The following is a 22,164-nucleotide window of genomic DNA, read 5'->3' as shown; positions in this document are numbered from 1 at the left end:
TTCTGGAGACAAAGTCTCAGTCTGTCACCCAGGCTGGAGTACAGTGGCATGATCAAGCATCAAGGCTCACTGCAACCTCAACCTTCCAGGCTCAAGCAATCCTCCCATCTCAGCTTCTTGAGTAGCTGGGACTACAGTCACACACTGCCACACCTGGATAATTTTTGTTTTTTGTTTTTTTTGTTTTTTGTTTTTAGAGACAGGGTTTCATTATGTTGTCTAGGCTGGTCTTGAACTCCTGGCCTCAAGCAATCCTCCTACCTCATCCTCTCAAGTAGCTAAGATTACAGGCAGGAGCCACTGTGTCTGGCAGGAATTTGAGTTTTCTTAGGAGAGGCTTGTGATCTGATGAATATATTTAAAATCTAATCTACACTGATACAGGGGATGAAGGAGGAAGCAGCAAGACCAGTTAGAAGGTTACTGCAATAGCTCAGATGGGAGATACCAGTGGTTTGGATGAAGTGGTGGTGGTAGAGGTGGTAAGACATAGTCAGATTTGGGGTATAGTTTGAAGGTAGAGTCAACAGCACTTGCTGAGCAATTGGAGGTGATGAGTGAAGAAAAGAATCAAGAATAACTTCCTGGGATGGGCAGACTAAGGTGGGAGTGGCTCTGGCAATGATCCCCCCCCCCAACCCAGCCTGTTTCACATGGTAACACAGATTCCCTACTGTCATTTATGTAAGAATGTTGTGAGGACAGCTGGATATGCCAATCAGTGGCAGTCAAGGGACAGTCCAGGCTGGCAGTATAAACCTGGGAATCATCAGCTTTTAGATCAATTTGAAGCTGTGAGCCAGGATGAATTCTCAAGGAAGAAAATGTAGCATGAGAAGAGAAGGAGCTGAGAACAGAGTCTGAGGCATTCCGGTGTGTTTAGAATCCTCCATCTAGAAGATGCCTTCAGACATGTGGGTGCTTCTCCCTTTGAAAGTAACAGGGGACTCATGTTCTTGGGAGCAGAGGCCTCCAGGGTCTTGGTGACCCCTCCAGTTTTTGCATGGGCCCTGGGGTCTGGCCCCTGTTTCTGCAAAAAGGAGTCTCAACTGAGGCTTCAGCTCTAAAGGAACACAGCCAAGCCAAGGCTGAGTTACAGCCAGAGACTCCAAGTAAACTGACAATTTGCTTTGTGTTGTACACGGTTTCACACAAGTTCTGTGGCCAGGATGTCACTTCTGTTGTGTGGGAAGAGCAAAATTGGGATGAAGATTTGTTAGCATTTAAAGTTTTCAACTTATCTTTTCAGCGAACTACTAAGTTTTTAAATGAAGTCTTTCACAGTTGCTAGGGTAGAAATGGTCACTTGCAAATCGAATTGTGCTGCCATATCTTAATTTTTAAAATCTTTCCAATTATAGGGAATGTATAACTTACACAAAAGTAGACCAAATGGTGCAATAAGTCCCCCGCACCATATTCATTATCTAACCTGCAAGACCATCAATCCATCAATCCATCAATCCATGGGACAATCCTGCCCCAACCAAACCCTCACCCACTTCTTCTCCTCCCAAACTATTTTGAAGTAAATTTCAGACATGGCATCACTTCATCCATGAATATGTGAGTATGTTTCTCTAAAAGACTAGGTATTTTTGGTTTTATTCGTTTGTTTTTAGAAGACCTGGCTGTATTGTCCTGGCAGGTCTTGAACTCCTGGGCTCAAACAATCCTCCTGCCTCAGGTCCCAAGTAGCTGGGACTACAGGCATGCGCCACCATGCCTGGCTAAGATTAGTTTTTAAAATGTAACCACATACAGGCCTCCCCTGGCCTCAATTCCACCACTTTTAACCCTTGTTTTGAACAGTAAAGAGTATATGCAGGCTGGGCATGGTGGCTCATGCCCATAATCCCAGCATCTTGGGAGGCTGAGACGGGTGGATCATTTGAGGTCAGGAATTCAACACCAGCTTGACCTAAGTGGCAAAAACCCATCTCTACTAAAAATATAAAAATTAGCCAGGCATGGTGGTGCACACCTGTAATCTCAGCTGCTCAGGAGGCTGAGGCATGAGAATCGCTTGAACCTGGGGGCGGAGGCTGCAGGGAACAGTGATCGTGCCACTGCAGTCCAGCCTGGGTGACAGAGTGAGACTCTGTCTCAAAAAACAAGCAAACAAACAAACATATAATGGATTATTATTTAGCCTTTAAAAAAAAGTATAAAATCCTACAACATGTTACAATATGAATGAAACTTGAGGATATTATGCTAAGTGAAATAAGTCAGTCAGAGAAGGACAAATACTGCATGATTCCACTGCAGTGGTATTTTTAAATAGTCAAATTCATAGAATCAAAGAGTGGAATGGTGGTTGCCAAGGGCTGGGAGAAGGGAAATAAGGAGTTGCTAATCAACGAACAGAAAGTTTCAGCTAAGCAAGGTAAATAAGTTCTACAGATCTGCTATACAATTTTTTCCTTATAGTTAATTGCACTGTACATTTAAATATTTGTTAAAGAGAGTAGATCTCATGTTGTGTTCTTACCACAATAAAATCAAATTTTTAAAGAAGGATTTGCTGGGCCAGGTGCGATGGCTCACGCCTGTAATCCCAGTACTTCGGGAGGCCAAAGACGGGTGGATCACCTGAGGTCAGGAGTTTGAGACTAGCCTGGCCAACATGGTGAAACCACATCTCTACTAAAAATATAAAAATTAGCTAAGCATGGTGGCGGGAGGCTGTAATCCCAGCTACTTGGGAGGCTGAGGCAGGAGAATAGCTTGAACTCAGAAGATGGAGGTTGCAGTGTGCTGAGATCATGCCATTGCACTCCAGCCTGGGCAACAAGAGCAAGACTCCGTCTCAAAAAAAAAGAGAAGAAGGATTTGTTGTACAAGTTCATTGCGGGATTCTGAAGGAGTCTATGATTCTCATTATCAACCTGGTGTTAGAAGTCCTACATGACACCTCCAAAAGGAAAGCTGAAGATAAATGAAGGCTATACAAAATCACGTCTCCACGTAATCATGTGCTCACACCCTGACTCTTTGACATGCCCTCCTACTCTCCACCCGTACAATGTGCCTGTATCTGTCTCTTTGACTTCTGTTGCCTTTTTGATTGTGAGCCTTCGCTCAAAGAGTCTGCTTCAGGGTCTGTGTTTATCTGTCTGGCTTATATGAGAGGTAATGCCAATATTTAAATTGCCAACATTTAAATACCCGCTCTGTCTCTTTAAATTGCTGTGTTACCTGGGGCAAGTGCCTTAAACTTTCTGCGCGTTAGCTTCCTCATCTGTAAAATGAGATAGTAACTCCCATAATGGAGTTATTAGGAGGATTAAATAAGATGGCACATGTAAAGTGATTAGAACAGGCTTGGCACAACAGTAGTTGTTGTTTTTTTATTAAAATATATACAAAGGAAAAGACTTTGTTTCCACTGCTCTATACTCTGTGGAGCTGTTGCAGTCATCAGTGGCCCTGAATTGCAGCCTCTTGGTCTTGTGGCTGTGCATTGCACATTTTCAGGTAGCTTCCCTTGGAGGACTGGATTTCCACACTGCTAAGTCCCCGGGCTGGTTCCTTATCCATTACACCCAGTTAGTTGGGCACCTTCACTGGGAGAAGAGATGCATGAACGCTTGCCTGTTCCCTGCTCAGCTGTGGGCCCTGAGGTCCTTTCTTAGCAGGCTAAGCTGACCTTGACCAAGAAGGGAGGTGCAATAGGCACACCTGAGGCACCACAGTGGGGATCTGGAATCAGTCAGGTTGCTGGGGGCGTAATGTCTGCTATGCTTGAACTTCTCAAAACCCTGAGCCACAGGAACGTGCCACCCTCCAAACCTCTAGGTTCTACCTCTGTTTCCCATTGCTGGTCTGGGCCAGGAGTCCTCCGGTCCACAGGCCCGGTTTGTGTTTGTCATCTTGCCCTGCTCTCTCTGGCCCAAAGGGTCTCTGCTCAGTCTTCCTCTAAAGGCTTTATTGGTTTTTCCTTTCACATTTAAATCTGTAATCTACCTGAAATTGATCATGTCTCTAGTTTGAATATTCTGCAGAGAATTGAAGTGACAATGGTTGGCATTCGTTCATTAGGCAATGGTGTCTGTCCAGACTGTTCCTCCAGGTCCTGCTTTCTTACCCTGAAGAGCTGACTTTGTTCCTGCCCAATTCCAAGCCTGATCCCCCAGCATTCCCACTAAGTCTAGGCTCTCTATGTTCTCCCCTATAATCTCCTGTTTATAACATCAGCCAGAATTGGTTTCCATTCCTTGCAACCAAAGATCCCTAATTTTTATACCCCCAGAAAAGTGGATGGCTCAGCTCTAGCTGTCTTGGGTGAAGGTGCTGGAAAGAAAGACCTATTGGGATATCAAAGGAGTAAGTACATAAATTACTATTGGTAAAACTTAATTTGTCATATTTACTTCCTTTATGCAGGAGACTAGAAACATCCATCCTCAGGCTTTGCTTAGAAATTGGACAACATGGGTAGCCATGAAGTCATTCATGCTGGAGACACTGGGCATAGGCAGACAAAGGTTGCATGCATGGGGTATTCAGGAATCTGCCAGTAGGCTTTTATATATCTTCACAGATTCTAGATTATTTGAAATAAATCAAGTCTTGTTATGACAGAAGCAATGCCCTACCCATGCTCAGCCTGCCCCATAATGTCTGAGATGATCAAGGGCACCATTTGTGGACAGAGTCCATTAATCAGGAATCTCAAGCTCTGGAAATCTCTGAGGGAGAATGTGGGGGGGACCTTCTGGCTCTCAGGTCTGGGTGACTAGTGGCATGTAATTTCACCATTACTAAGATTATCATAAGCATATCTTTTGTGTCCCTTGCAACCAACATAATTCCCAGGTTGCTACCCAAGCTGAGACTACCCAATCACCCCACAAAGAAATGGCAGATGTTGTTTTATTGGCTACTTGGCAACTGTTATGGACTGAATGTTTGTGTCCACTACAATTCATATATTGAAGGCCTAATCCCAGATATGATGATAATTGCAGATGGAGCCTTTTAGATGTAATTAAGGATCCAGAGCCTTAACCAAAAATTGAACCCTGCCAGACCTTGATCTTGAACTTTTCAACCTCTAGAACTGTGAGAAAATAAATGCCTGTTGTTTAAGCCACTCCGTCTACGGGGCTTTGTTATGGCCAGCCCAAGCTAAGGCGCAGCCATCCCCTTTCTTTCCTAACAGCATCCTAATTTGGTAATGGTTGAAACCCCTGGCAACAGAACCCCAGGGAGAAATAGTGATTTGTCTAAGGCAATCATCATATTACCTCCTATTCCCCTTTTTCAGCCACAGGTTTAGGAGGAGGCATGTCAACCAGTCATAGTCAATGGAACCCAAAAGAAAGTTGGCTAGGGATAAAAAGCCATTAAAAGTCCTTTTTCCTCTGCTCCTTGCTCCTTCGTTTCTCTTGTGCAATTGGAACTGCAGCAGCCATCTCATGGCAAGGAAGTAACACATGAGAAGAAAAGCTAATATCCTGATGATGGTGAGGCCGAGAGTGCTTAACAACATTAGTGACCCATTCAACCAACCTTGGGGCTGCACATTGAATATGCAATAAATGTTCTTATTGTTCAGACTTGCTAGTCAGCTTTCTATTGCAACCTCACTGATAAAGGAATGCACCAGACTTCTCCTAGGCAGGCTGAATACCAAAAGGCCTTTATCCAATGTAAGGCTATACCATTTCTCTAGGCCCAAGATACAGATTCTTGGCAAGTGTTTCCTTCTACATTGGAGGCAGAATCCCCTAATGGTTAAAAACTACAGTTTTGGAATCAGATGCCTGGGTTCAAATCCTGGCTCTTTAGCTTATCAACTATGTGACCCTGATAATATTAGTTAACCGCTCTGTGCCTCAGTTTCTTCATGAAAACCTTTCCCCCTGCCCCCACCAAGACAGAGTTTCGCTTTTGTCACCCAGGCTGGAGTGCAGTGGCACGATCTCGGCTCACTGCAACCTCCACGTCCCAGGTTCAAGCGATTCTCTTGCCTCAGCTTCCCCAGTAGCTGGGATTACAGGAGCCCACCACCACACCTGACTAATTTTTTGTATTTTTAGTAGAGATGGGGTTTCGCCATGTTGGCCAGGCTGGTCTCGAACTCCTGACCTCAGGTGATCCACCTACCTCGGCCTCCCGAAGTGCTGGAATTACAGGCGTAAGCCATCGCACCTGGCCAAAACCTTATAAACATCAAACGTGTGTTTATCATGGTCTGAGCCTAGAATCCAAGTCAGCATTGACATACAAACACAAAGTCTATTTGCCAAGTTTTAAGAATAATAATAGTATCTACCTTGTAAGGTTGTTCTGAGAATTAAATAACTCCTGTAAAATGCATAGCACTGGGTTGGTATATAGCCTAGCATATAATAATCACTCAAATGTTAGCTATATCCCATGACAGAAGATGAGGTACAAGGTCTCCAGTATTTAGTGGACAATAATGTCCAGCATGGATTCCAACCCTTGATTGTACAAATTGAGAAATCAATGGAGCCTTCTGCTCTAGTACATCTTTTTTTTTTTTCTTTTTGAGATGGAGTTTCATTTTTGTTGCCCAAGCTGGAGTGCAACGGCGCAATCTCGGCTCACCGCAACCTCCGTCTCCTGGGTTCAAGTGATTCTCCTGCCTCAGCCTCCCAAGTGCTAGGATTACAGGCATAAGCCGCCGCGCCAGGCCACTTTTTTTTTTTTTTTTTTTTTTTTAAAGATGGAATCTAACTCACCTAGGCTGGAGTGCAGTAGTGCAATCTCAGCTCACTGCAACCTCCGCCTCCTGGGTTTATGTGATTCTCCTGCCTCAGCCCCACTAGTAGCTGAGATTACAAGCATGCACCACCACGCCCAGGTAGTTTTTGTATTTTTAATAGAGATGGGGTTTCTCCAGTCTGGTCTCGAACTCCTGAGATCCTCCCACCTTGGCCTCCCAAAGTGCTGGGATTACAGGTGTGAGCCACTGTGCTTGGACCTGCTCTCAAACATCTGAGGAGTCTTATTTACAAAGGAAGTGAAAGCTCAAGGTAAAGATAGGAATATAGTTTGAAACATTCAGGCATAATTTCCACCTGTTTGTCCAGGAACATTACCCACCTCTTCTGATAGGTCAGTCACCAACCACAAATGTTCATTAAGCTGAGACTCTGGGGAGCCTAATTTGGAACAGATCTACAGTACAATGAGTAGAGAGGCCTTGAAGACCTGAGAGAGTTGGCTCAAATTATCAGGCCCATCAAATTACCTTGATGGCCATGGATCATCTAGGGTTTCATGAATGCAAACATAAATGGCTTATAGCCTGGAAGTTATCCTCTATATTGATGGTTCTTGACCAAAGTGACAGCACCTCCTAGAGGAATGTTGGAAATTTGTGGTGTTATTTTTGGTTGTCACAGTGACACTATTAGCATTTGATGGTCAGGGGCCATGAGTGTTAGACATCCTACAATGCACAGGACAGTCTTGCAAGACAACGGATTGTCCTACATCCCCCACGACTTTATAATATCAAAATGGACATTCATGTATAAGTAAGATATGTTTTTAACAATCTGAGCCTAGAATCTAAGTCTGCTTTGACATATAAACACAAAGTATTTTTACCCAGTTTTAACATACTCTAGATTTAAAAGGGATGTCATTATTGTATAAATGGAAGGGTGATTGTACTGTACTCTGTTTACCACTTTTAGCACATATTGTTTTACCACTTCAAAAAAATCACATCATCACTATGTAATTAAGAGCCTTCAGCCGGGTGCAGTGGCTCACACCTGTAATCCCAGCACTTAGGGAGGCCAAGGCGGGCAGATCACCTGAGGTCAGAAGTTCGAGACCAGCCTAACCAACATGGAGAAACCCTGTCTCTACTAAAAACACAAAATTAGCCGGCGTGGTGGCTCATGCCTGTAATTCCAGCTACCCAGGAGGCCAAGGCAGGAGAATCACTTGACCCTGGGAGGCAGAGGTTGCGGTGAGCTGAGATCGCGCCATTGCACTCCAGCCTGGACAACAAGAGCGAAACTCTGTCTCTGTCAAAAAAAGAGACAGAGTTTTGAGATGGAGTCTCACCCTGTCTCTCTGTCTCCCAGGCTGGAGTGCGGTGGCGCAATCTTGGCTCACCACAACCTCTACCTCCCAGATTCAAGCAATTCTCCTGACTCAGCCTCCCAAGTAGCTGGGATTACAGATGCCCGCCACCATGCCTGGCTAATTTTTATATTTTTAGTAGAGATGTGGGTTTCACCATATTGGCCAGGCTGGTCTTGAACTCCTGACCTCAGGTGATCCACCCATCTCAGGCTCCCAAAGTGCTGGGATTACAGGCATAAGCCACCATGGCCGGCCAGGGCTGTTTCTTTTTAAGTAAGCTTTAGGATGAAGTAAACACACATACAGAGAAATACACAAATCATGAGTGACTATTTAATGAATTTCTATAAATTACCCATTTCTTACCCAATTTAGACATTTATAAATTAAATGTTATAAGTTACCCATCTCCTCGGTTGGACCCTAATATTATCATCCCCTTTCCAGCCACTTCCCACCCACTATCCTGACTTAAAACAACAGAGATTAATTTTGCTTAACTTTAGAACTTCATGTAAATAACCATCCATAATCTTTACTTATGTCTGGCTTATTTTTTTTTTTTTTGGCTGAACATTATATTTGCAAGAATCATCCATGCTGTTGCATGTAACAGTAATTCATTCATTTTCGTTGCCGATAATATTCTATTTTATGAAGAGAATAGCTTATTCATTTGACTATTGATGAATGTGTTAAGCTGTTTTCACATTGCTGTAAAGATACTACCTGAGGCCAGGCACAGTGGCTCATGCCTGTAATCTCAGCACTTTGGGAGGCCAAAGCTGGCGGGTCACTTGAGGTCAGAAATTCAAGACCAGCCTGGCCAACGTGGTGAAACCCTGTCTCTGATAAAAATACAAAAATTAGCCGGGTGTGGTGGTGCACACCTGTAATCCCAGCTGCTCGGAGGCTGAGGCATGAGAATTGCGTAAATCTGGGAAGTGGAGGTGGAGGTTGCAGTGAGCCAAGATCGCGCCACTGCACTCCAGCCTGGGCAACAGAGAGAGACTCCATCTCAAAAAAAAAAAAAAAAAAAGACTACCTGAGACTGGGTAATTCATAAACAAAAGAGGTTTAATTGACTTCCACATGGCTGGGGAAGTCTCAGGAAACTTACAATTATGGCAGAAGGCAACAGGAAGTAAGCACCTTCTTTACAAGGTGGCAGGAGAGAGAGTGCGCTCAGGGGGAAACTGCCACATTTAAAACCATCAGATCTGGTGAGAACTCCCTCACTCTCACAAGAATGGCATGGGGGAAACCACCCCATGATCCAATCACCTCCCACCAGGCAGCTCCCTCGACACATGGGGATTACAATTTGAGATGAGATTTGGTTGGGGACACCGAGCCAAACCGTGTCAATGAACATTTTGGTAGTTTCCAATTTTGAACTGATAGGAAGAGTTGCTCCCATGAATGTTTGTGTACTTATCCTTTGGTAAACATATATACACATTTCTGAGATAGACCCGAGAGTAGAATTGCTGGATCGTAAGTATGCACTGCTGAGCTTTAATGGACTCTGCCAAAGAGTTTTCCAGTGGTTGAAACAATTGGCACTCCCACCCCAGTAATAACTTGTTCCACACTTTTGTATTTAGACATTTAAATGTTTTTTTTTTTCTAACACCATGTCATAAAGAATATTGTCTAAGTGACTTTGAGATGTTGCTATGTGAAACTACGAAGGTGGGAGTATGGCCACCCCAGCATAGAGTTCCTGTTCCACATCATGTATGAACGTACTCAAGGTTGGGTGCCACTCAGTGGAATTGGTGGCAAGTTCTAGGAGAAAGGCCTTGGCTGAGTCACAGCCAAGCCCAGCAGTCAGCTCTGGGGCTCTGTCTCATACAGAGGATGATTCACTCCATGCCCCTCCTGGTAGAAGGAGAGGTTGTTCAAGTGCTCCTTGCCTTCAGCCCAGTCAAGGCAGCTGGAGTAAGGCAGGGCTGAGTGTGCACAAGTGGAGGAGTCTGGAGTAGGCAGAGGAAAGGGAAATGAGGGGGCTGTCTGACAGCTAGAAAGCAGATTCAAGGTAGGTGGGAGTGGGGGAAGCTAGGGTACAATGACTATATTTCTAAGATGTATGCAAACCACACGTACTCAGAACTAGGTTTTTATTGAAAACTTGTTCATCATACAGGGAAAACGTTTCCCTAACCATCACAAAAGGGCACATAATGAAAAAATAAAGTCTTTTTTACCTCTTAGATTCACAGTTCTCCAGGCTGTTTCCCCTAAGACAGGCACAGTCCCTCCAGAAGCAGTCTGTATTTACACAAGCGTAAACACAGGTATCTTCAATAAGTTATTCAATTTCTTTAGGTGTCTTAGTCCCTTTTGTACTGTTATAACATAATATCACAAACTGGCTAATTTATTATAATGAGCAGAAATGTATTGGCTCACAGTTCTGAAGGCTGGGAAGTCCAAGATCAAGGTGCTGGCATCTGGGCTTCTTGCTGCGCCATCAAATGGTGGAAGGCAGTGTGCAAAGAGAAACTGTGTCTTCACATGGTAGAAATGTGGAAGAGAGAGAATCCACTCCCACAGGCTTTTTTTTATAGTGGCATTAATCTATTTATGAGGGTGGAGCCCTCAGGTGGGCTTAAACACCTCCGATTAGGCCCTACCTCCCTATACTGTTGCCTTGGGGATTAAGTTTCCAACACATGAGTTTTAGAAGGGACAAAAACTGGGCTTCAGCATCCTTATCCTTAGAATGATGAGGCTGGGCAGGACATTTCCCAAACTTACTTCCTGGTACGAATCACTTGGGAGGACTTGTTTAACATGTGATTTTTCCAACCAAAAGCCCTGGGATTCTGATTTAGTGAAAATGCAGTGGGATTTAGGAATTTGTATAATTGGAAGAATCTCTAGGTGATTATTATTATTAGGAATTTGGAGAAACACTGGATTTAGAGAGTCTCTAACAGTTAAAAATTTTCAAAAGCCTGTAATATTCTGCCCTTTAGAAATCCTAATGTGATATTATGTTGTAGAAATCAGAACTAATGAAGAAAGAAGAAAGGTGCCTTTATGGGAACATAGTAAAATGACTGAAAGCCATCATGTGGGCCCTTTTCCTATAACAGTGGGGAATGTTGGCCCCTCTCCTTGGTCTTGTTGCTTTTGCATGCATGGAAGTTTGTAATGGTGATTTAGTTTGCTCTGATGACATGGACTCAAGGAAAGGAGCATCTTTTCCGGGCAATTCAGTGAAGATTAGAGAGACTGGATCAGTCCGGAGAGGAATGTACGGGACTTCTTCTATAAAAGCTGGGAAGTAAATGGAGATGGCTACAGACAACACAAGGCAGTTAAAGCCTTCCCCAGGGTTTGACTGGGTTTTAATCCAAATCTCAGCTTGAATGGATAACGTGACCCAAACACTTGGAACTTAGGACTAGAAATGTAGCCCACTACAAAAGGACTTCTTACAGCTGAAAAATCTCTCAAGTAGTGCAAACAATCTCTCACGTAGATGCATTCATTTCCCTACATGGACTGTACCTTTTGTAGGGCCTTCCCTGGCTTGAGTGTGTTTGTGGGCACAGGAACACATGTGTGCATATGCACATCTGCATGCATGTGTATGCAGGCTGTGTTAGGCCATTCTTATGTTGCGATAAAGAAATACCTAAGCCTAGGTTATTTACAAAGAAAAGAGGTTTAACTGGCTGATGCTTCTGCAGGCTGTACAAGAAGTGTGGTGCTGGCACCTGCTTCTTGTAAGGCCCTCAGGAAGCTTTCAATCATGGTGGAAGGCAAAGGGGGAGCAGGCATGTCACATGGCGAGGGCAGGAGCAAGAGAGGGAGCAGGGAGGTGCCACACACTTTTAAACAACCAGATTTCGTGATAACTCCCCATCGTCAGGATAGCACCAAGCCACTCATGAAGGATCTGTCCCCATGACCCAAACACCTCCCACCAGGCTCCACCTCTGATATGGTTTGACTCTATGTCCCCACCCAAACCTCATCTTGAATTGTAATCCCTATGTGTCAGGGGAACCTGGTGGGAGGTGATTAAATCATGGGGCAGTTTCTCCCATGATGTTCTCCTGATAGTGAGGGAGTTATCATGAGATCTGATGGTTTAAAAGTAGTTTCCCCTGCTCTTTCTCTCTGTCCTGCTACCATGTAAGACGTGCCTTGCTTCCCCTTCACCTTCCGCCATGATTTTAAGTTTTCTGAGGCCTCTCCAGCCATGTGGAACTGTGAGTCAATTAAACCTCTTTCCTTTATAAATTACCCACTCTCAGACAGTTCTTTATAGCAGTATGAAAATGAACTAATACAGAAAATTGGTACTGGGATAGTGGGGTACTGCTATAAGGATAACCTGAAAATGTCGAAGTGACTTTGGAACTGGGTAAGAAAGAGGGAGAGGTTGGAACAGTTTGGAGGGCTTGGAAGAAGATAGGAAGATGCAGGAAAGTTTGGAATGTCCTAGAGACTTGTTGAATGGTTTTGACCAAAATACTGATAGTGATATGGAAGTCCAGGCTGAGGTTGTCTCAGATAGAGATGAGAAATTTATTGGGAACTGGAGCAAAGGTCACTCTTGCCATGCTTTAGCAAAAAGACTGGTGGCATTTTGCCACTTCCCTAGAGATCTGTGGAACATTGTTTTTTGTTTGTTTGTTTTGTTTTGAGACAAAGTCTTGCCCTGTCACCCAGGCTGGAGCACAGTGGCCCAATCTCAGCAAACTGCACCCTCTGCTTCCCAGTTTCAAGCTATTCTCCTGCCTCAGTCTCCTGCATAGCTAGGATTACAGGCGTGCACCACCACACCTGGCTAATTTTTTGTATTTTTAGTAGAGACAGGGTTTTGCCATATTGGTCAGGCTGCTCTCAAACTCCCAGCCTCAAGTGATCCACCTGCCTAAGCCTCCCAAATTGCTGGGTTTACAGGCATGAGCCACCATGCCCAGTCAAGATCTGTGAAACTTTGAACTTAAGAGAGATGATTTAGGGTATCTGGCAGAAGAAATTTTTTTTTCTTTTTCTTTTTCTTTTTCTTTTTTTTTTTTTTTTTTGAGACAGAGTTTCGCTCTTGTTGCCCAGGCTGAAGTGCAATGGTGTGATCTCAGCTTACTGCAACCTCTGCCTCCCGGGTTCAATCAATTCTCCTGTCTCAGCCTCCTGAGTAGCTGGAATTATAGGCGCCCACCACTCCACCCAGCTAATTTTTTGTATTTTTAGCAGAGACAGGGTTTCACCACGTTGGCCAGGCTGGTCTTGAACTCCTGACCTCAGGTGATCTGCCCACCTCAACCTCTCAAAGTGCTGGGATTACAGGCATAACCACCACTCCTGGCCAATTTAGGGTATCTGGCAGAAGAATTTCTAAGCAGCAAAGCATTCAAGAGATAACCTGGCTGATTCTGAAAGCATTCAGTCATATGTGTTCACAGAGAGTTTATCTGAAACTGAAACTTATGTTTAAAAGGGAAGCAGAGCATAAATGTTTGGAAAATTTGCAGCCTGACCATGTGGTAGAAAAGAAAAACACATTTTTCTGGGAAGAAATTCAAGCTGGCTGCAGAAATTTGCATAAGCAAGGAGGAGTCGAATGTTAATAGCCAAGACAATGGGGAAAATGTCTCCAGGGCATGTCAGAGACCTTCACAACAGCCCCACCCACATGCCTGGAAGCTTAGGAGGGAAAAATGGTTTCCTGGGCCAAGGCTTGGCCCTGCTGCTCTGGGCAGACTCAGGACTTGGTACCCTGGGTCCTAGCTGCTCTAGCTCCAGCAGTGGCTAAAAGGGATCAAGGTACAGTTTGGGCTGTTGCTTCAGAGGGTACAAGCCCCAAGCCTTGGCAGCTTCCACATGGTATTGGGCCTGCAGGTGTGCAGAAATCAAGAGCTGAGGCTTGGCAGCCTCTGCCTAGATTTCAGAGGATTTATGGAAATGCCTGGATGTCCAGGCAGAAGTCTGCTGCAGGGTCAAAGCCTTCATGGAGGACCTCTACTAGTGCAATGCAGAGGGAAAATGTGGGATTGGAACCCCCACATAGAGTCCCCAGTGGGGCACTGCCTACTAGAGCTGTGAGAAGAGAGCTGCCGTCCTGCAGACCCCAGACTGGTAGATCCACCAAAGCTTGCACTGTGGGCCTGGAAAAGCTGTGGGCACACAATGCCAGCCCATGAAAGCAGCCACAGGAGCTATACCCTGCAGAGTCACAGGGGTGAAGCTGCCCAAGGCCTTGGGGACCCACCCCTTGCATCGGGTGCCCTGGATGTGAGACATGAAGCCAAAGGAGATCATTTCAGAGCTTTAAGATTTTGTGACTGCCCCATCAGGTTTCAGAATTGTATGGGGCCTGTGGCCCCTTTGTTTCGGCCAATTTCTCTCATTTGGAACAGGAACATTTACCCAATGCCTGTGCCCCCATTGTATCTAGGAAGTAACTAACTTGTTTTTTGTTTTACCGGCTCATAGTGGAAAGGGCTTGCCTTGTCTCAGATGAGACTTTGGACTTTGACTTTTGGGTTAATGCTGGAATAAGTTAAGACTCTGGGGGACTGTTGGGAAGTTATGACTGGTTTTGAAATGTGAAAAGGACATGAGATTTGAGAGAGACCACAGGTGGAATGATATGGTTTGGCTCTGTGTCCCCACTCAAACCTCATCTGCAGTTGTAATCCCCACATGTTGTGCGTGTTGAGGGAGGGACCTGGTGGAAGGTGACTGGTTTCCCCCATGCCATTCTCATGATAGTGAGGGAGTTCTCAGAAGATCTGATGGTTTAAAAGTGGCAGTTTCTCCTGCTGTCTCTCTCCTGTCACCATGTAAGATGTGCCTTGCTTCCCCTTCGCTTTCCACCATGATTGTAAGTTTCCTGAAGCCTCCCCAGCCATGCAGAACTGTGATTCAATTAAACCTCTTTCCTGTATAAATTACCCAGTCTCAGGCAGTTCTTCATAACAGTGTGAAAACAGACTAATACAACCTCCAACATTGGGGATTACATTTCCACATGATAATTTTTTTTTTTTTTTTTTTAAGATGGAGTCAGCCTGTCCCAGGCTGGGGTGCAGTGGCACGATCTCAACTCACTGCAAGCTCCACCTCCTGGGTTCACGCCATTCTCCTGCCTCAGCCTCCCGAGTAACTGGGACTACAGGCGCCCGCCACCACACCCGGCCAATTTTTTTGTATTTTTAGTAGAGACAGGGTTTCACTGTGTTAACCAGGATGGTCTCGATCTCCTGACCTCGTGATCTGCCTGCCTCGACCTCCCAAAGTGCTGGGATTACAGGTGTTAGCCAACACACCCAGCCCCATGAGATTTTGAGGAGACAAACATCCAAACTGTTTCACAAGCTAATTTCCACAATCATTACTGAAAGATTCTTGTATTTTTACTTAGTTTTGGTGGTGTTGGGGGAAGGCAGGGTGCAGGCTCTAAAGAACCAGCATCTATTTTTTCTGTTATTCCTGACATAAAGAGGAAGAAGGGCACTTAATTTAAGTTTATTTTGCCAAGTTGGGAGTTGTTATTACTCACACTGATCATCAATAATAAATATATATGATGAAATGAAATGGCTTTGGACTGGAAATCAGATATGTCTTGATGTGGCACTGCCACTAAGGAGCTATGTGACCTTAAGCAAGTAACTTACATCTCTAGACCTGATTCCTTGTGTAAATAATGAAAGTGTAGATTAGGTGGTACCTGATTTTGCTTATTCTAAGGTGTACTTTTTTCACATTTTAATATTTCTAAACTTGGGATGCATCTTATAATCAATGGGTGTCTCACAACAATTATTGGCAGACTTTTCTTCTTGGCTGCCTTTACAATCTACAGCATATTAGATTCAATTAAATACTCTACTTAGCTCTCTGAGTAGCTACATAATAAAGCCTTACGTTTGCGTATTAATATAATACTCAGCCGTCTTCCAGTTATGTTCTAAATACTCATTCATGTATTTCTAGAGGACCCCAGATTGGTGGTTTTCAACTTTGGCTTCCCAGAGAAAAGGTGAGCTGATTCTTAGAAAGGAAGTGTCACTTACCCGGCAGGCAGAAAGGAATGAACAGAAGAGGCAAAAGGAGGAAATATGCGGGAAGTCACAAAGATGTAGAAAAACAAGGCACATTTGGAAAATGTCAAGTGTCTTGTATGGCTGGACAACAGAGTACACATTGCTAGCTAGCAGATGAGGCTTTAGGAGGACATAGGAACCAGATTGCAAGGGTGCTGGGTAACATCCTAAAAAGTTTGGATTTTTATCCTCAGGGTTAAGGGTGCTGAAGGTTTATAAACAACGAGGAAATCTATCTGGATTCACATTTGAAGTTCAGGAAAATCACTCTGGTGGTATGGTAGATTGTCATTTAAAAGGGTGAGGGAGGCCAGGCGCGGTGGCTCACGCTTGCAATCCCAGCACTTTGGGAGGCCGAAGCGGGTGGATCACAAGGTCCGGAGATTGAGACCATCCTGGCTAACATGGTGAAACCCCGTCTCTACTAAAAATACTAAAAAATTAGCCGGGCAGGGTGGTGGGTGCCTGTAGTACCAGCTACTTAGGAGGCTGAAGCAGGAGAATGGTGTGAACCCGGGAGGCGGAGCTTGCAGTGAGCCGAGATCGCGCCACTGCACTCCAGCCTGAACAACAGAGCGAGACTCCGTCTCAAAAAAAAAAAAAAAAAAAAAATGGTGAGGGAAATAAGATGAGTTAAGAGGTTATTGACATATTCAGATGAGAAATGATGACAGCTTTAACTGGCAACTGGTAGGAAAATGAAGGAGAAGAAATGAAGCTGAAAGATATTCATAGAATGTTGACCAAAGAGATGCAGAATATGAGGGAGGGATCAAGGATGATTTCCAAGGCCAAGCATGGGGGCTCACGCCTGTAATCCCGTCACTTTGGGAGGTTGAGGTAGGAGGATCACTTGAGCCCAGGAGTTTCAGACCAGCCTGGACAACCTAGGGAGACCCTGTCTCTGCAAAAAAATTAAAAAATTAGCCGAGCATGGTGGCTGCACCTGTGGTCCCAGCTACTTGGGAGACTGAGATGGGAGGATGGCTTGACTCTGGGAAGTCAAGGCTGCAGGAAGTCCTGTTCACACCATTGCACTGCACTCTACTCCAGCCTAAGTGACAAAGACGGACCCTGTCTCCACCAAAAAAAAAAAGGAAAAAAGAAGTATAATTCCCGGGTTTCTGGACTAGCTGCCTAAATGAACAACAGTGCCATATAAAGTTGGGGCCTTGAGAAGAGGGTTTGAAAGGCCAGAGGAGTTGTGTTTTGCTTATGTTGATTTCGGGGTGCCTGAGAGAAATATGCAATTGAAGATGTTCACAAAATAAGTGAAAAATAAGTCTAGGTCTCAAACAAGTTTAACTCTTACGACATCTTTAGGTAAAAATACTTCTATTTATTTGCTCCTCAAAATCCACTTTTCACCATTCTCCACCCTTCTCTGTGTCCTGGGAGGCTGAATTGTATGGATTACAGAGGCTTCTTGTTAAGGTTGGCCAATCTGGAGCCCTAGCAGATCAGAGAGAGACAGAAAGAGAGAGGAGAGTCAGCTTGAGGTATTTATTGTCTCCTGTCTCCCTCCCTCCCAGGTCAACAGCTCCTGTCTGGTGGCCTTCTCCACACAGCTCTCTCTCAAGAGTTCCTCAACTTATCCCTTCCCTTGATCGTTTAGGCCAAATTGCCCAATTTGAATATACTTTCTGTTTCCTTTTGGGGTCCTGGTTAGTACAGTATAATGTACCAGAAGCAGCTAAGGAAGAAGAAATGGAAAAATAAATTGGTTTGCACACATATTTAAGAAGTGCATGGCACTTCACCTTACCCAGGGGAACAGGAACATGAATAGTGCCAGGCATTCAATGGTATCACAGTTTCTCACATATGACTGGTGGGTGATATGAGATGAAGTGAAGGGGTAGGACAAGGCATTGGGAAATCAACTGACTCCAACTGAGAAAATACGTTGTCATTCAGAAATCTTCAATGGCAGTTTTGACGAAGTCCCCCATCTCCTATGAGGTCACAGGGAAAGAATGGCTGAAGATCAACTTTAGGGCCTAACGGTTAATGGTAAGAGTTGCAGAGTTTCAGCACTAATTAAAAGCTGAATGTTGACAAGTGTTTAACTAAGTCTAGGACACCAGTGGGGAAAGAGTGGAACCTTGAGACATGGGATGGGATGGGCCCTATGGGAAGAGATAATCAAGGCTAAGAATTCTGAACCCCAAGTCCCCCACACCACCCTTGGTTTCAGAGCCAGCCTTCCCTGCACAAAAGCCCTTTAATGCTATATTTTGGGACTGCTGCCTTATGAGCCAATGCCTCTTCTGAGGACCCACATCCACACACTACTTATTGCTTCAAGGCACAGGGCTTGGTGGACATGTTTGGATTTTTAAAAAATCCTTCGGCCAGGCACAGTGGCTCATGCCTGTAATCTTAGCACTTTGGGAGGCTGAGGCTGGTGGATCATCTGAGGTCAGGAATTTGAGACCAGCCTGTCAACATGGCAAAACTTCATCTCTACCAAAACTACAAAAATGAGCTAGGCATGGTGGCACATGCCTGTAATCCCAGCTACTTGGGAGGCTGAGGCTGAGGCAGGACAATATTTTGAACCTGGGAGACGGGGTTGCAGTGAGCTGAAATCGCACCATTATACTCCAGCCTGGGCAACAAGAGCAAAACTCCATCTCAAAAAAAAAAAAAAAAAAAAAAAAAAAAAAAAAAATTTTGTCTCTCCCCTCCCTCTGATCTTTGGATTTTTGATGTAATATGGACCATATTTGGGCATGCTGCTCTAATGCACTTAGTGGGCAACTCATAAGGCTACAGATTTTGAGTGTAGTCAGTTAAACAAAGACTCCGAAGCAAGTCCAGGCTGTCATCCCAGCTTCCCTGTCACTGGGTTTTATAACCCAAGGATACAGTGGTCCTGGAAATTTCTGTGTCAGCCAAAAATGCTATACGTAGCCCCTAGCATGCCCCAACAGGAAAATCAAACACAAATCCCTAAGGTTTTGGAATTGGAGGACCATGTCTGCCAATGAATATTCTTCCACTTGAAAAGTAGCTTTTAAGAGGGTCCTGAGCCCTTGTAGAGACTTAACACCTGAATCTGGGACCCCATGTGCCTATGAAAACTGCCCATCATGAACTGAATATTCATGATGGGTAGTTAACTCACATCCATCAAATCATATAATTAAACATGTACAGTAGCATTCCAAATAGAAGTGATCATGTATGAGACCAGACTGGAACAGCCCAGAAGGCACCATAAACTATCACAAGCAGGTGGCCCAGAAGCCCATGGTAGCTGTTCCTTGTACCTTCCTCCAGCCATCCTTACACCCTCATGGGGAGTTCCCTGTGGCCAGTTAATGAAAGAGGCAGACAAGGAAGAATCAAGGGCCTCCATCATTGATCAATCTGCATGGCATGTTGGTATGAGCTGAAATTAGACAACGGCTACCTTACTGCTCCACTCAAGGGGGCCCTGAAATATAGTGGTAAACGACAGGGTTGGGGGAGGACACTTTATTATCTACTTCATGTGTAAATAAAGATAGGCTGAGTACAGATCTGTACTTACAAATGGGGACTGGCTGGTGGGTTGTTAACTGATCAGTACCTGGGAAAGAATTAGGCTAAAAAATTGTAACAATAAGATCTGGAGGGTGGAAAGTACATGAATGGACCTTTCAGAATGGTCACAGAATGTGGAGCTATGTCTTATATATCTTAGGCCCTCAAACCTAAGAATATGTCATCTTACATGGCAGAAGGAACTTCGCAGATGTGACTAAGGATTTGAGACGGGAAGAGTATCCTAGATTATCCAGGTAGACCCAATGCAATCACAAGGATCCTTTTTTTTTTTTTTTTTTTTTTTTTTTTTCAAGACACAGTCTCCCTCTGTCATCCAGGCAGGAGTGCAGTTGATGCAATCATAGCTCACTGCAGTCTCAAACTCCCAGGGTCAAGCAATCCTCCCACCTCAGTCTCCCATGTAGCTGGGACCACAGGCACATGCCACCATGCCAGGCTAGTTTTTTACTTTTTGTAGAGGCAAGATCTCACTATGTTGCTCTGGCTGGTCTTGAACTCCTGGGTTTAAGTGATCCTCCCGCCTCCGCCTCCCAAAGTGCTAGGATTACAGGCATGAGCCACTGTGCCTGGCCACAAGGATCCTTATAAGAAGAAGACAGGATTGTCAGAATCACAGAGAGATCTGAAGATGCTATACTGCTAGCTTTAAAGAAAGGTTCATGGCTGAGCGCACTGGCTCACACCTGTAATCCCAGCACTTTGGGAGGCCAAGGCAGGTGGATCACCTGAGGTCAGGAGTTCAAGACCAGTCTGACCAACATGGTGAAACCCTGTCTCTACTAAAAATACAAAAAATTAGCCGGGCTTGGTGGCAGGCACCTGTAATCCCAGCTACTCAGGAGGCAGAGGTAGGAGAATTGCTTGAACCTGGGAGACGGAAGTTGCAGTGAGTGAAGATTGCACCACTGCACTCCAGCCTGGGCAACAGAGCAATAGTCCATCTCAAAAATAAATAAATAAATAAATAAGAGTTCATGAGCCAAGGAAGGTAGGCGATCTCTATAAGCTAGAAAAAACAAACAGACAAACATGCATCCCTGGGAGCAATTTGTTTTTTTGTTTGTTTTCCTGTTTTTTGAGATGGAGTCTCACTGTGTTGCCCAGGCTAGAGTGCAGTGGCACAGTCTCGGCTCACTGCAGCCTCCACTTCTCAGGTTCGAGCAATTCTCCTTGCCTCAGCCTCCTGAGTAGCTGGGATTACAGGCACCCACCACCACACCTGGCTAATTTTTGTATTTTTAGTAGAGAGGGGGTTTCTTCATGTTGGGCAGGGCTGGTCTTCAACTCTTGACCTCAAGTGATCCACGCCCCCGCCCCTCAGCTTCCCAAAGTGCTGGGATTACAGTGAGTCACCGTGCCCAGCCCCTGTTGCCAATTTGATTTTAGCCCAGTGAGGCTTCTAAACTACAAAATTGTAAGATAACAAATGTGTGCAGTTTCAAGCCAGGAATTCCGTGGTGATCTTTCACAGCAGCGATACGAAACTCATATGCCATGTAAATGCCCAACAGAGAGTGTTCCCAGTGGAGGGGGCACTCCATCAATCAGGTGGGCAGACGATTTGTCTTACAGATGGCAGTCAGCCTTCATTTTTTTCTCAATTAGCAATAATCGCTCCTCCGATAAACCCCATTGTCTATGATACTGCCACTGCATAAAGCTAGCCTTTTTTATTTTTTATTTTTATTTTTTTGAGACAGAGTCTCATTCTGTTGCCCAGGCTGGAGTGTAGTGGCATAATCTCTGCTCATTGCAATCTCTGCCTCCTGGGTTCAAGCAATTCTCATGCCTCAGCCTCCCAAGTAGCTGGAATTACAGGCATGCACCACCATGCCTGGCAGATTTTTAGTATTTTTTGTAGAGATGGGGTTTCACCATATTGGTCAGGTTGGTCTCAAACTCTTGGCCTCAAGTGATCTGCCCACCTTGGCCTCGCAAAGTGAGGTAGGATTACAGGTGTGAGCCACCACGCCTGGCTGCAGTCAGCCTTTTAAAAACAATTTTATTTTAAATAGAGACAGGGTCTCACTCTGTTGCCCAGGCTGGTCTTGAACTCCTCGGCTCAAGTGATCCACCCTCCTTGGCCTCCCGAAGCATTGGGATTACAGCTGAGCCACCATGCCTAGCAACAATCAGCCTTTTTCCCCAGCCACCTTGGTGCTAGCCTGATGGGTTCATGTACAAAATATGTATTTAGTTTTTAATCCTCTTGTCAAATTATGAAGTTAGTACTATTATTATTTTTCCTGTTTTGTAGATGAGACCAGGGCATGAGAAGGTTAAGTAAATTGGCCAAAGTCATATTGTCAGTAAGTAGTAAAACCAGGATTTGAACATAGGTCATCTGACTCTAGTACTATATTATCCAATATGGTAGCTGCTAGCCATGTATGGGTTTTTAAAATTAAATTGAATTAAAATTTAGTTGCTGTCACACTAGCCCCATTTCAAGTGT

At 44.6% G+C, this 22,164-nt stretch overlaps 2 protein-coding genes across 18 annotated transcripts in view; both read right to left on the bottom strand.

Annotated features, from left to right (window-relative positions):
* The window catches only part of SUB1 (SUB1 regulator of transcription), a 731,929-nt gene that overhangs the window by 130,635 nt on the left and 579,130 nt on the right, over nucleotides 1–22,164 (bottom strand). The window contains exon 1 of one of the 17 annotated variants that reach the window (XM_050793879.1): nucleotides 630–634. The exons of the other annotated variants lie outside the window; for them this stretch is intronic. The gene's annotated coding sequence lies outside the window, so the exon portion shown is untranslated. Of the gene's footprint in view, nucleotides 1–629; nucleotides 635–22,164 lie in introns of those variants that run through there. 17 annotated transcript variants of the gene reach the window in all.
* Nucleotides 1–22,164, bottom strand: part of TARS1 (threonyl-tRNA synthetase 1) — a 1,036,507-nt gene that overhangs the window by 999,264 nt on the left and 15,079 nt on the right. The gene's annotated exons all lie outside the window — the stretch shown is intronic.

This window comes from Macaca thibetana, chromosome 6, assembly GCF_024542745.1.
Source record: "Macaca thibetana thibetana isolate TM-01 chromosome 6, ASM2454274v1, whole genome shotgun sequence".
Classification (NCBI taxonomy): Eukaryota; Metazoa; Chordata; class Mammalia; order Primates; family Cercopithecidae; genus Macaca; species Macaca thibetana.
Note: the sequence above shows the minus strand (reverse complement) of the source record. Positions and strands in the feature narration are given on the sequence as shown.